At 42.4% G+C, this 14,210-nt stretch overlaps 1 protein-coding gene across 4 annotated transcripts in view; it reads right to left on the reverse strand.

The window, feature by feature from the left end:
• LOC119661584 (NACHT domain- and WD repeat-containing protein 1) overlaps positions 1-13,962 on the reverse strand; it is a 275,579-nt gene extending 261,617 nt beyond the window's left edge. For all 4 annotated transcript variants that reach the window (XM_038070985.1, XM_038070984.1, XM_038070986.1 and 1 more), the window contains exon 1: positions 13,104-13,962. The gene's annotated coding sequence lies outside the window, so the exon portion shown is untranslated. The remainder of the gene's footprint in view (positions 1-13,103) is intronic.
• Between the last annotated feature and the right edge of the window lie 248 nt (positions 13,963-14,210).

Below are 14,210 nucleotides of genomic sequence, written 5' to 3' on the forward strand. Positions count from 1 at the left end.
CAACAGTCAAATAGGGATTTCTGGGTATTTCTGATCCTAACCGTGAGCCAGGCAGCTACCAGGTGAACCTTCTATTATTATGAGAACGGCTTGATAAATTAGAAGCGTTTGTTTTGTACAATAAAGGCTAGACACTCTGAATTCCGGGCCACTTTGGGTTAGATGGCAATGAGGCAACATATGAGGTGATAAAATAGGAAGCAAAAACGTTGCTAGATGGATCAGAACAATTCTGTTGAATCGGGAAGTAGAGGGTTGTGGGAACCTAATACGACGTTGTGGTACTCGACGAAGTTGTCATTTCTAGAAATATTTTTCAGCCATCTCATAAACAACATAGAGGGATATCCCTTTTTCTGACGCGGTTCACACAACATTAGATTCCTAGCTCCGGTTTTCAACCCACTTCTAACAAATTTCCTCAAATGTCTGATTTTTTGGTTAACACTTGCCTGAATCATATTCACCCCATTTTGCACCAATGATATACGAGTATGCTAATTTGTAATACTTCAGGATTATTATTTACGTTGAAATTTCCCTCATCCCGGAAAAATTAATGATTTATGGACCACCTATGCTCAAACATAAATTTATAATATTTCAATCCCATTTATTTGCGGAAATTATGAGTATAAACAATTTTGATCCAAATCATATTTAATTGAGATTAACTTTAAAAGCGGGGATGCACCACTTTCGAGGTTTTCAGGTTTGCATCTTTAGGAAATCATGGATACTATCCAAATATTTGTCCAAAGATATTTTTAAAAATTCATGTTTTCAATGTTTTCATGCTTTCAGCGTAATACAAAGTTATCTGTTTATTGTTAATTCAAATAGATTTTGATGTGAGATTTATTGGAAGAGTAAACCCCATCCACAGACCTTAGATACTTTATTTGATGAAAGATAATTTCTTGGATAAATATTGTAAGTTTCTATTAATGCCAACCTAAAAAACAGCACATCCTCCGATCGCCGTGACTAAAATCAGATGACACCATTCCACATTATATCACATAAAAATAAAGTAATTCATAAAATCTGAATTATCATCTGATAATAAAGACTAATAAATGCTAATGAAGCGACTTTCCACGTTATCATGTTTAGATAAAAATTTAATACTAGATATCAAGAGCTACTATCTTCAGGCTACCCCGCTATTGCTGAAACTACACATATCCAAACGTAGGTGTATTCGCAGAATAGTTACTGCATCTTAGGGGCTTGTTGCCCATGCGAATCTTAAGCCTTCCCAAAGCGTCTTTGCAAAAATACGCATCGTAATAAATTCCGCAAATATTTGGACGTACGCAGGACGACCATCATTGTGCGGATGAATGATTACGTTTGCTGTTATTTGTTTTCTCTGCAGTTTTGTGCGTGGTTATCTGGTGGTGAAGAAAGTTTTGGCGTCAAATGCGTCAACAACTTGTCATGTAAATAACATAATTAACACATCGCTCATCGACCCAGAGGAGAAAGCCGATTGGAGCCAGTGTTGTCGATGGCATTCGATTTGGGGGGTATGAGTTAAGGGATGTTATATGACTTGTCCTGTATGATATTGTCTTACAATGTGTGACATAGCATGTGATGTTTGGGTAGTTAAAATTTGCATTTATCATTTAAGTTAGTTTTTAAAATTTCGACCCCCTTCAACCTAAAAATCTACCACAACCCTAAATCTTGTTACTTCATTATACAATTTAATATTTTCAAATGCTAAGATGATGATTAACCTTATTTTCATTGTAATGAGTATCGCAGTGCTATGTACTTTACATGCTAGTATACAACCAAATGCATTTCTACTTAGCGGATCGATGCCGGCAATTAAGAAACAGTTGTGTGTGCAATATTATAAAGTTACGAATCCGTGCTGTACTATTCACAACAGGCGAATACAGTCTGAAATTTTGTTTTGTATGATATATTGATAACCTGGTGGATTGGGAGATTGAGTCGGAGAAGTCAAGAAACACCATTGCAAGGAATATTGCCTGAATTTGCAATATCAACTTGGGAATCCCCTATCGAGAGGAAGACAAAAATTCCAGGATTTCGGACTAGAAGGAGTGCCTTTCTCGTGTTTTAGGAGGTGGCACAGGTATTTTTTAGAATTTTTCTGATGGAGTCATACCGTATCCTTCTTGTCAAAACAAAAATATAAGCATCAAAAACGCAATAAAACCGAATCTAACAGTGTTAAATGGTGAAAAGCGAGAGATTTGTTGTAGATCGACACGAAAATACTTTCTATTGATGTGACCGTGACATTGTGGAGTCGTCAATTAAGCTATTGATTGGAAGCTTTAGGACACTAAAACCAGAGGCTACTTGCAATTGTAGAGCACGGCGAGTGCTAACATTTTTAAGATTTAGATGGGTTCTTTGTATTTAGAGAAATCGGTTTTCGAGTTCTGAATATTATCGTAATTGTTAAATTCGAAGTGTAACCTGCAAGAAGTGTTTTCGATGCGCGAAAATTGGCGTCCTTCCTTAAAAACCATTTTGTCTTTTGTGCTCCGTAGCTTACTGAAGTCACGTATGGTGCAAAAGCCATGCAAAACAAGGCTAAAAATAGAGCAACGTTTTTGGGAGACCTGCTCGGGAAGGTTGAAAGATTGCCGAGGAAGTATGAAATCTTCGCAGAGGAAATTCTCAGGGATGTCTGTCCACTCCGACCCCGGACCGAGGAGAGGGCTCAATCAATCCATTGTGAGATTCCTCCAGCAGTAACAAGGAGAATGGTTTATCGGTAAGGTAAGGCATATTTAACCAACAAAATGTCCAAACCTAATACTCCACGTAAAAGAGTCTTCAGGAAGGCTACTAAACTCATAGTATCGAGCGTCGTGGAAGGACACTTCAGTAAGGCTACATTTAGATGCTAGCGGACTTGTTCGACTAATTTTCGCCACCTTTCTTCTAAACAAAGCGCAATAAAGTTAAGAATTACGATCATGGACTTTTATATTGAGTACTCTGAACTAAGGAACATCATGATTTTACATAACGATAACCGAATGTGACACTAGCATACTAGGTTACGGAAACCGGGAAGTCTCAACCAAAGAACCAATGCAACAGTTGCCGCTCAATAGTACATTCCCATCGAATCTCTTCAGTCAGGTGGCGAGGCTTCACCTGTACGCGACCTTGATGGATGCGAATTCCTCTAGGTTGGATAGGAGCTCTCGGTCGTCAGTGCATATATCATTTTCCAAAGGAAGTAATACGTAGAACAAAGAACACCTTCCTACCATAGAAATCCCCACGCCCAAGTCAGGATACTACAAACTATATTGTAGAATCAGCAAGATAGGGTTTTTTCATGTTTGGTGGAAATCTGCAAGAGATATGGTGTGCTCGGGTATGTACCAAGCACTTGGAAATACGTATGGACAGTTTTAATATCGAAGACTGGTGAACGAGGCAATAAGTCTGCCATGGATTTCGAGCTAACCATTCTCCCCTTCTTATATTGAAAAACCTAGAGCATTCACGGAGACTGTTCCTCGTGAGTGAGAAGCTTACGGATATCCCCCAAGTATTAGTGGCTGGAAGGCAGTAGGAGGAGAGAATTGGACATGCTACCCATCAAGAAGGAGGGCATGGACGACCTAGGTGTGGATATATGATGGTTGAAGGCGGACAACTAGTCAGAGGTAAGTATCATTTCGAAGGAGCAAGGGGACACTCCAACATTAGAGAAGAACTTGAAATATTAATGGAGCCCATAGCCAGGAGTAAGATAGCCTAACTAAACTTCCACCATACAAAGACTGCATCTGGAAGGAGAATTTCCAAGGGGAACATTGGAATAGTGCTGGGTAAGTAACCCTTTGTACACTGAGTGCAGATGCGTGGCCTCCAAAGAGAAAGGTAATTTGCAATTCTTCTTACGAAAAACCACAGCTTACTTCATTCTCACATACAATTTAAAATATATGTTTTTCAAAGTTCCTAACTAACCTCGTCGCTATCCAACTTTCATTGGAAGTCAATGGAAGAACTCGGTAGGCAGTCATATTATCACAGAGGACGACACATCAAGACTACCAGCATTAGTCGTTAGACTGGTGAAGTTCTGGCTGAGGAAGGGGCAACCACTTCTCCTCGGTTGCGGTGTCAACGCCCATGATGGAATCTGGGCATTGAAGCATGTTAGAGCACAGTACTTTCAAGACCGTATCGATACACTACAGGGCTACAGTACCTGATTAGGAGGAGGAGGCAAAATGGTCAACATTGTACTGCCCAGTGATTATTATAATACCTTAATTCGACTCAGGTATACAATCCTCTATGCCCGATCACAATATAATAACATTCGATATTTAGGGTAACTCAAGAGTAGAAAAAATGGCAAGGAATCTTAGAAAATGGATTGGGGCTCCTTTGTAAGGTTGCTGAGCAATAATATGGCCCATTTAAAGGTGAGCGATAATATCAAGAACGAACTGAAACTGGAGACCTCAACAGAATCGCCATTGGTGCATATTTGTGAGGTTAAGACTGTCACATCATGAGGCTAAGACTGTCACATCATGAGGCTAAGACTGTCACATCATCGAGGAATGTTCCCTGGTGAAACAGGAATCTAGCGAATTTTGGGTATCTTCAACAAAATATTATACTTAGGCTGGACTCTAGTGATAACTTCCCTATGTCATTTCCAACCAGGACACAGCGGAAGAACGGCATTTTATTGCCACACCGTGTTTATCATCAATCAAAAATAAGCCATGGAGTTAGAGTAGGAGTATTCTTGGACAATATACCTGGATTTTATAATTTTCGGGGACTTATTGGTAAATGAACTTTAATTCGACTTCTGAACGAAATATTGGTTTCACTTAAATGAAATGTAAGCATTTTTGTTGGCAGTCAAGTTGCCATCAGAGCTTCAAAGCTATGAATGAGATCCAGGGTTATTGAGAGGGGGTGGAAAGGGGGGGGGGGATTCTTTTCGGGCTTGGAGTTTTCCCGGGGGCCCACAATAGAAATTCCATTGGAAAAAAAGGATAATAGGGAGGCCTGAACACTTTCTATATAGAAGATGAAGACTAGGAGCAGGGGGGGGGCGAGATGTTTTGAAAAAACGAAAAGAATAGAAGAGAAATACCAGCACTAGTCTCAGTGAAATACTGATTCGGCTCTGCGACAATAACCTTAAGGCAACCTAATTCAAAATGGAAGAGCAAAGAATAAAATCATCGCAATTATTTTTCTCGCAATGTCCCATGAAGATTCCTACCCTCCCGATCGGCGCTTCAGCTATCAAAGATTTTGTATATATGCAATGTAAGAATATTCGACAGGACATTTACCCCATTTGCACCTAGCTCGTAATGTATATGTATTTGTTATGTCAAACTATTCACTTAGATTACAGTAAATTTGCACAAAGGTGCATTACAACTTTATTAGTAACAGTGCGATTTCCACCAAACTTGGTAGTATCATACTCTATATTATAGCCAATATTACTGCTGATTCCAGGATAAACTTAAGGGGGTTTCCATTCAAATCTCTAAAAAATATAGTAATATACGATCATTTACTTTATTTGGATAGAGATTTGAAAGTACTAATCGAAGTCTCTCATCTGATACCCGACATGGCTATATACCGTCAATAGGTATTACCACTGCTGAGAAAAGTGCCTCTGACAGACAGGCGGACAGACCGCGGTTTTATCCAAAAATTTTAAAAACCAACAGTATGATGTGTCTACTTAACGTTCTGTTTCAGTCTTCAATCTATACTCTAATCAGCTCATACCAATCTATTCCAGCCTGCTGGCTAAGGGGTTAGGCTAGGAACCTAACTTTTTTTTATACTTCATTACCTGTAGTGAAATCTCTTCTCTTACTGTGGAAACCTTAAGGTCTCTGTGGATATTTAAATTTTTCGCAAGATACACGGGTGAAGCAACCTTAGGATCGGCGTGGATACTGAAATTCCAGTATCATCTGCAAGTATTGAGGTTGCCATTGGGAACTCCAGCTTGGAGGTTGTAATCTCGGGATGTGCTTTCTAAAAATCAAACCTTGCGCCACATCCAAGAATAGCTAACCTCTACTGTGTCATTATCTTAGAAGCGATCCTGTGAGCTTACTGGATTGCCGCATAATTCTCTCGAACCTGGTGCTGAGGAATCGCGTCGTTTTCCACTAGATGTGGTGACATTTTTGAAAGTAGTAGTTTTCCATGGGTAGCAGACTTATGGGCCTGTAGGATGAAACCTGTGCTTGGTCCTTTCCATAATCACTAATCATTGCAATTTCTGAAACTTTCCTGAGTAACACGCGAGACGTAGAACTTCCTATATGGGTCACGTGGGAAGTTCCTTCAACATTTTCCCTGTGATGAGATTATGTCCTAGAGTTTTATCTGAATCTATTTGCTTGAAATGAGAAGCGTGCCATCGACGTAACTATAGATATTCTTGGATACTGTAACTCCATCTCTGTTAAGTCTGTGCATGAATATTGTCTACGGGAGAATTATGTTCCGATTGACAGGAAAACTACCACGGCTCTTGGAAAGATTCTGGAGAGGATTATAATCCAGCAGTTGGAGGTGAAATCATCCCACCTAGCTTCGGAAGGGTAGTACGGCCTCCGAAAAAGTAGGTCCACCGAGGACGTATTGATGCATGTGAAAAACTAAACTAACAAATATGTATGTCCTTGGAATCTTCGTATATTTCAAAGGCGCATTTGAATACCTAAGTTGGTTATCTGTGTTGTCAAAACTAAGTGTCACTGCCAGAAATTAATTCTGCGAAGGAGCTCCTTCAAGGGTAGGAAAACTTTGGTCCAAGATGTTTTAAGGAACGTGCGTGAGTTAATTTTAGGAAGATTTGACCGCAGGCCTACGAGGATGATCGCCTCATTCTTGTTGAGAGACTTGTGCTCAGCAGGAAGCTGAGTGCATGCACATCGTTTAAAGTAGTGGTTGCGATCTCAAGGGAAAAAGCCATCGCGCAACAGCAACTTACGTCGTCCTCCTCTAGTAATTCGGACGTAGTAAATTTGAAATACCGGAAGAAAGTAACAAATTTGGGAGTCACAATCAGGGAATGCATACACTTGTACCCGAAACTGATCCAGCTCAGGAAACGTTTAACTATATTGTTATGTACATACGTTGAGGTGTATCATGAGGTGTGAATAGGATCTAAGCAGGAAGGCTGTCAGATCCATACTGCATGTTGTACGTAAACATGCATATATGTGTTGGCGATGACGGTATAGGAAAATTTTTTTACGCCTGTCAGCGGGTGGGGTTGCTTACGTGTTTCTTGTATGTCACAGGGTTTCAACCAACGCCATGCAGATACTGTTGGGTGTCCCTCCTCTTGAGGTAGTCTAGCGTATCATGACCTATAGGATCAAGAATGGCGTAATTTTGCTACAAATGGACTTAGTGGTGATCAAGAAGTGGGGTTACGACCTATTCCAGTCAAAAGGTTGTTAGATGAGAACGTAACTCCTAACTGATAGCTTAGATAAGACGAAACTGGGAGAGGTCAGATTATATACGACTAGGTATGTCTGCCAGACAAAGTTCTATCGCTCAAGATGCGGAATTTTGCCTCTAGTCAGAGTTGTATTCTGTATAGGGCAGGGCTGCTTTCATGTCCTCGAAGCCTGTCGAGCACCAGCCTGTGATATCTGCAATCTAGATGACATGAACGTTTTCTAGTGAAAGGTATCTATGTGTATTTTAACCAGTGGCTTATTAGGATTGGTACGGGTAGATGTACTAACGCATTCGGCGGTGCTGCATTCTGGTGACGGAAGGAGTTCCTCGACACTACTCCATCTACAGTAAGACGGGCAAATGGCCATTTGTATTGACCGTAATAGACAGCCATCAGTATATGTTTTGCGTTAAATTGGTGTACACAGAGTGGTACTCGATTGGCGGAAATATTTAACTGTGGTTCTCTGCACAGAGCCGATTCCGGTCAATCCATTGGGGAGTGCCGTCGCCACGTTCTCGAGCAGGGCGATCAGACTCGAGTCTGCAAGGCATTCATCTGAAGTAGCTTCGGCGACGAAGTCTCACTGGAGATTATCTGGTACCAGGGGAACCAGGATGATCCTCTGAAAGAATTCCTGGGGGATGTTTTTTTCGACCCGCTTATTTATTTAATTTAATTTAACGGACAACAAACAGAGAAAACTCCAATTAATTATTGTCCTCAGGAGGAGGAAAAAGCAAAAAACTTATCCTACGTTTGAAACTACTTAAAGTAGAGAAGTTCAAAGGACCAAGCTGTTCTGCGTTGTAATTTCAGCAAAGCCTAGTAATGGGGGAATGAAAGTAGACTTCGAGCTCTGCGAAGGGCACGTTGAAAATGTCTACAGCACGTGTGTTATAAGACGCAGGCCGTGATGTCATCAGCGGCGGAGCAGTCTATCAGACCCGAGGAAAGTTTAAAAAATGCACATAGATCCAGATAGGATCTACGCTTTTGTAGGTTCAGAAAGCGGAGGAGAAAGGGCTAGTCCACACGAGGCAAGCTTTTCTTAAAGAAGAGGGAACGGGTGAATTTACGTTGCACATTTTCAAGGGCAAGACAATCACAGTTACGGGAGGGAGACCAAATCACTGAGCAATACTCGAGGGTATTCCTGACGAGGAGTTGGAGGGTTGGATGGAGTCAAAATCAGAGGAGGAGGGAAGTATAAAGCCGGACAATTTTGCAGCTCGATTGATGACATCGAGGCAATGGGTGTCAAAGCGGAGCTTATTGTCGAAAGTGACACCGAGGTCTTGAGTGGAATTTAAGCAGGATAAGGAATGCCTGTTACGAGAGTATGAGAAAGAAGTACGTGAGGATTTAGGGAGTAGCACATAGAGTGACACTTTCTGACATTTAGCGCTAGCGCATTAATCGAGCACCAAACAAACCAGAGTATCCAGGTTAAATTGAAGGAAAATACAGTCCATAGGCGAAGATATGGCGGAAAACAGCTTAAAGTCGTCTGCATGGAACAAACAGGGACAAGTAAGGGGGGTGGGGTAAAAGGTCGTTAATAAAAAATAAAAATAACAAAGGGCCCAGAATAGATCTCTCTGGGACGCCACAGGAGGGAGAAAAGGAGCGGGAAGTGTAGCCGTCAAAAGAGACGTGACAGGATCGGTTGGAATGGTAAGAAGCAAGTCATAAAACAAGGGGCATGGGAACGCTTAGAGGCGAGGGTTTGGATAGAAGTATCTTGTGATTTACAGTGTCGAAGGCTTTAGCAAAATCAGTGTAAATGGTATGCACTTTTTGCCGTGAATTTAGACATTTGACGACAAAGTTGGTAAAGTCAAGCAAGTTGAAGGTAGTGGACCTATGTTTAACGAAGCCATTTTGCTCTTTCACTATGTGTTGGCCAAAGTGGGCGGACAACCAGTCGCTGACATATCTTTCCAGGATCTTGGAACAGGAGGAGAGGAGGGAAATGAGACGGTAATTCTCAGCAAGCGTACAATCGCCACTTTTATGTATGGGGATGATGAGAGTCTCTTTCCACAAGTCGGGAAAATGTTGCTTTTGTTGAAAATAAGAAATAGGGGAAGGGAGATGGACTTACCAATTTTGAGCAAAAAGAGATTTGGAAGACCATCGTAGCCAGGTCCGAAATTGGCATCAAGTTTGCTAATGAGGTACTTGACAAGGATAGGGGTAAGAAGGGGAATGGTAACCGATGCGGGGCAGGACACATCCACTATCGGGAGAGATTCGGAGGAAGGAGGGGGAACATAGACTGACGAAAAGTAGCGGCAGAGTAAATCACAAGATAGTTGGGGGAAGTTAGCTGAGAAGCCAGGGAATTTAATGGACGGATCGAATAACTGCAGCGGGAGTTGCGAATGTGGGCCGTTGAGTGAGTCTTCCACACTGGTCAAATATTCGTTTCTGGACTTACGTATTAAGGATTTGACCGATGAACGTAGAGATTTGAAAAAAAACTAAGTCAGCATCGTTTCTAGAAGACAGGAACTTCTTCCTCGCAGTCTCTTTTTGACATAGTTTTTTGTGAACTTCAGTGGCGAACTAGACGGGGTAAGATCGTAAGCACTTAGGAGAGGAGGGAACGTAACGAGCAAGAAGATCAGATAAAATGGTATAGAAAGTGTTGAGTGCTTGGTCACACATAAGTAGAGAGAGGAGGGGGATCCAGTTGATTGACGCCAGGGTTGAGTTCAGTCCTTCGAAGTTCACCTCACGAAAGTTGAACTTGGTAGGCTTGCGAGCGATCGAAGAGTGGAGCCGGGATATCTGAACATCGAGCTCGAGAGCAGGATAATGGGGGTCAGGGGCAACGTAAGACGGAGCATGAAGGGATTGTGAAAGACTACGCATAGAAAGGTTAGAGAGGACAAGGTAAAAAATGCGATCTAAGTGGTTTTTAGAAAGGTTAAACTGGAGAGCCCCACAGGTGAACATGAAAGTGGAGAGAGAAAGGGAAGGGTGGATCGAGTTATTAGGGAGGGAAGGACGGCCAGGAGTAATGGGCCAGGAGAGCATGGGAAGTTTAAGTCGCCACAGAGGATGAAAGGAAATGAGTAAAACAAAACGGTTAAGACCTCTGATAATCTGTCGAAGAAATCCTCGTATGAGAAGGCAGGCTTAGGTAGGGAAAATATACACACGATATGATAGAGGGACATACGTTTGGCGGAAAGACACGTATGGTGACAGAATCGTAGGAGAGGGAGGGGGAGAAAAAGATGATTTCGGCACGGAGAGGGGACTTAACAGTTATTAGGGCTCCTCACCAGTTGCCTTGCCAAGTGCAGCGCAGTCTCTGTCACAACGAAAGACAGAGTAACCTTCGAGGAGCTCGGTATCTAAAATCCTGTCATCCAGCCAGGTTTCAGAAATGCAGATGACATGATATTGGAATGCTAAGGCAGACAGTTTGAAATCCGACAGCTTGGTCCTTAGACCCCTTACATTTTGGTAAAAAGGTGTGTAGTTGTCGGAATCATTCAAGTTCGGCGAGGCAGGCGGGCGGGCCGGAAATTTTCATAACACTTAGTCCTCTGATAAGGCTTGACGAAGACCCCCTGTGGCCAAAAGGAAGATTGGACGATAGCATGGAAGTCGTGGGAATATGTCACTTTGAGGGAAGCTGTCACTCGGTCAGGAGAGCCATCCTTCTTTAGCTTCACATATGAAAGAGGTGACAAAGTTGAGGTGGTTTTGCTTCTGATATAGGTCATAATTTCGTCGGACGTGGTGGGGTACGCTAGCCTTGATACGAACAGCTATTTTGGCGGCGAGGCGACGTTCAATTAGGGGCCGCTCGGGCAACATGAGATCGGAAAGATCTGCGGTTCAGCGGTGGCGAGCGTCGATGATACATAGGAGGTGCAGCGATGATACATAGGAATGCAGCGACTGTATGACAATCACCAGAAGTGCGTAGCGCATCCGATGCTAAGTTGGAAACATGTCCCTCGAATGGAGGACGATTTTTCAGTTGGCTAGCGGACGTCGTCGGGTTGATACAATCTTTTGTAGACGCACTGGAATAGTGCGTGGCAGATAGAGGCAGAGAATTAGTCGACCGCCCCGGTCGACTTAGGTATGGCGCCAATATTGTTGGCCGTAGTCGCCGGCAAGGTATAAGCAGAGCCAGTCAGCGGCATCTCAGGAGCTGAGGCTATGCTCGATGAAGCTGCAGCTTGTAGGGGCAGAATTGTCAGCGATTTTGAAACTGCATGTTGAATCGACGCGAAAGTCGCCGTGTGCTTCGCTGTATAACTCGGGGTAGCCTTTGTATCCATAATTATGAATGCTGAGCCTGTAATATAGACACTGATTGTGATCTCGAAATCTGTATTCCGGGGTCATAGTCTTCCTTACTTTTTCAGTGCTAGTCCTCCTAAAGATTCAGGCTTCCTTGGGGTCAACACTTTCTGCTAATTTCCCACTATCCTGCTCTGTATTTTTTTTAAGGAAAATGTCTTTCGACCAAGCTTAGGTCTAGATAAGTCAGTCTACGCTCTTGAGGTATTCTGCGAATATAAGGGAGCGACCAACTCTCCTCCCGAGACAGAGATAAGCCAGCGTTTGGTGAGTTGCGTCTGCCCTAGATGAAATAGGCAATTGTCTCCTACTATTTATGTCCACTAAGAAAATCGATTTCGTCATTGAAATTAATGAAAATGATTCGAAGATAATTAAACGTGGTGAAGGTCAGTGACCAACACATTTTCCCCAAATTCCTTGTGTACTTTTTCCGGCCCAACTAAATGAAATTTCGCGAGAAGATGAGTGAATTTATAGTAACTCATTATGGATAAACGTAAAATAAATTTAGCCGCCATAATACAATAGACCACAGGTGGTCCAAAAGAAATTCGATTAGGCCTTGGTTTTCCCAGACAATAATAAAAATGTTGTGTACATTTAAATTCGGAGAAATGTGGGAGCATTTTCAATATCTTTGAGAAATCCTCCTCCATTGAAAGAGAATTCAATAGGAATTGGTGTGCAAGAAAATTCCGTCTTCTCCATGAATGATTTTAGTGTTAGTAGTATCAGCGCAAGAGCCAGAATGATCAAAAAGCGATTACGGATTGTGTACTTCCACACTGTGCTTTCTACAGCAAAAATGAGCATAAATTCGAGTCAGCCCCCAAGAATTCCTCGAACTATTTGCGTACCCATTCCATTGTGAAAATAGAATTTCAGATATCAACAGCTTGAGGAGTATCTAGAATTAATATCTTGTCTAGAAACAACAATTGTAATCGAATCAATCTCCCTCGTAGCCAGCAGGGGAGTTACAGGGATAACAAATGGGTTTCATGAAGACTCAGTCAATGCAGGATACAAAAACAATAGACCCAGAAGGCTCCGCCAGCCGCGGACACATATTGGTGGTTCTTCTTAAGCCACTGTTACCTACCCCATACGTAAATATTGACTTCCCAACATCAGGGGCGAGAAAAACATTGGAAGCCATCAGGGGCTGCACCCGCCTTCTTAGCAAGTTGCCTTATAATGATAATAAATCAATGGTAGGTGGTCGGCTGCTGGGTTGCTTCGTGCCTTGGAAATGTTTTCTTACCGTAATAAATTCACTAATTAGTGCTCCAGACGCTACTGCTATTGCTGCTCCAACGTAGGGTAAATCCGCTATCGGGGACGACTATCACGAACTGAGCAAACAAACTGTTGCTTGTTGTATGAGAAAAACCCACGTTCTGTGTGTACTGTTGCTTGCCACCTTTTACGTCACGTTTATTTGGACTTCTTCAGCTTTTTCCTGCTATTTTTCACAAGAAGAACAAAATTACACATTCATGCATCTGAACCGTGTTAGCTCCGAACACTTCACTGATGAATCTGGGACACCTCAACACCACGCAGCCTAGCGAATATCAAACAACGGAACGGATTTTATTAAGCGACACGATTCGCGGCAAAGGGCGCGTAATACGAGAAAGCCCTTTGGATGGCACCACACCACCCTCTATTCCTTTGACACAGATCTAAATCCGCTAAATACGGACAAATGCTCAGGAATCAGCATCCTTCGCATACCACCCACAGTAGTGAATGTTTGTACACTTTCCGCCTGTTTTTTAGAATTTTCCGGGTCGCCCCTAACGTATCTGCTTTCCTGCACACCAGTTAGTAGGTGGAAAATCCTCCTAAATGAGATCTCGGATCTAACGAACGGACCAACTACATCAGAACCAGATCGCGACGGGAAGGCATGAAACACGGATGCGAACAGCCTCCAAAAACGAGAGAAAATTCAGAGCTCGCACTTCAAAAAGGAACAGTAGGTGGTCATGTAAATACACAAAGTTGGGGGAGGTGGTTTTTCACCTTTTCTCACTGCACTAGGAACAGTTCCCCTGTAGAATCTCACAGTTATCCGCGGCGCCGAGAGGTCCTTGTCCGAAAACTGAACGCTTTCAATTTCGCCGAAAGACTGAACTCCAAACGAACCCGACTAATAGCTGAAAGGTGTTTTTGCCTACCTTGCTAAATGGGTTCATTGTGGAGAGTTTTCCCATAGTGGAAGCTTTTCCATCCAACATCGATGGAGAGTTTTCCGAATGAAGCTTTCTTTCGGAATCGGGGCCAGCTAAAATACTCGAATAAGTATCTTCGCGGGTCGCATAGATGGAATTTCCCAGCGGATTGTTCGGAGTATCTCCGCTGG

Source organism: Hermetia illucens, chromosome 1 (assembly GCF_905115235.1).
Source record: "Hermetia illucens chromosome 1, iHerIll2.2.curated.20191125, whole genome shotgun sequence".
In the NCBI taxonomy this organism is placed as follows: Eukaryota; Metazoa; Arthropoda; class Insecta; order Diptera; family Stratiomyidae; genus Hermetia; species Hermetia illucens.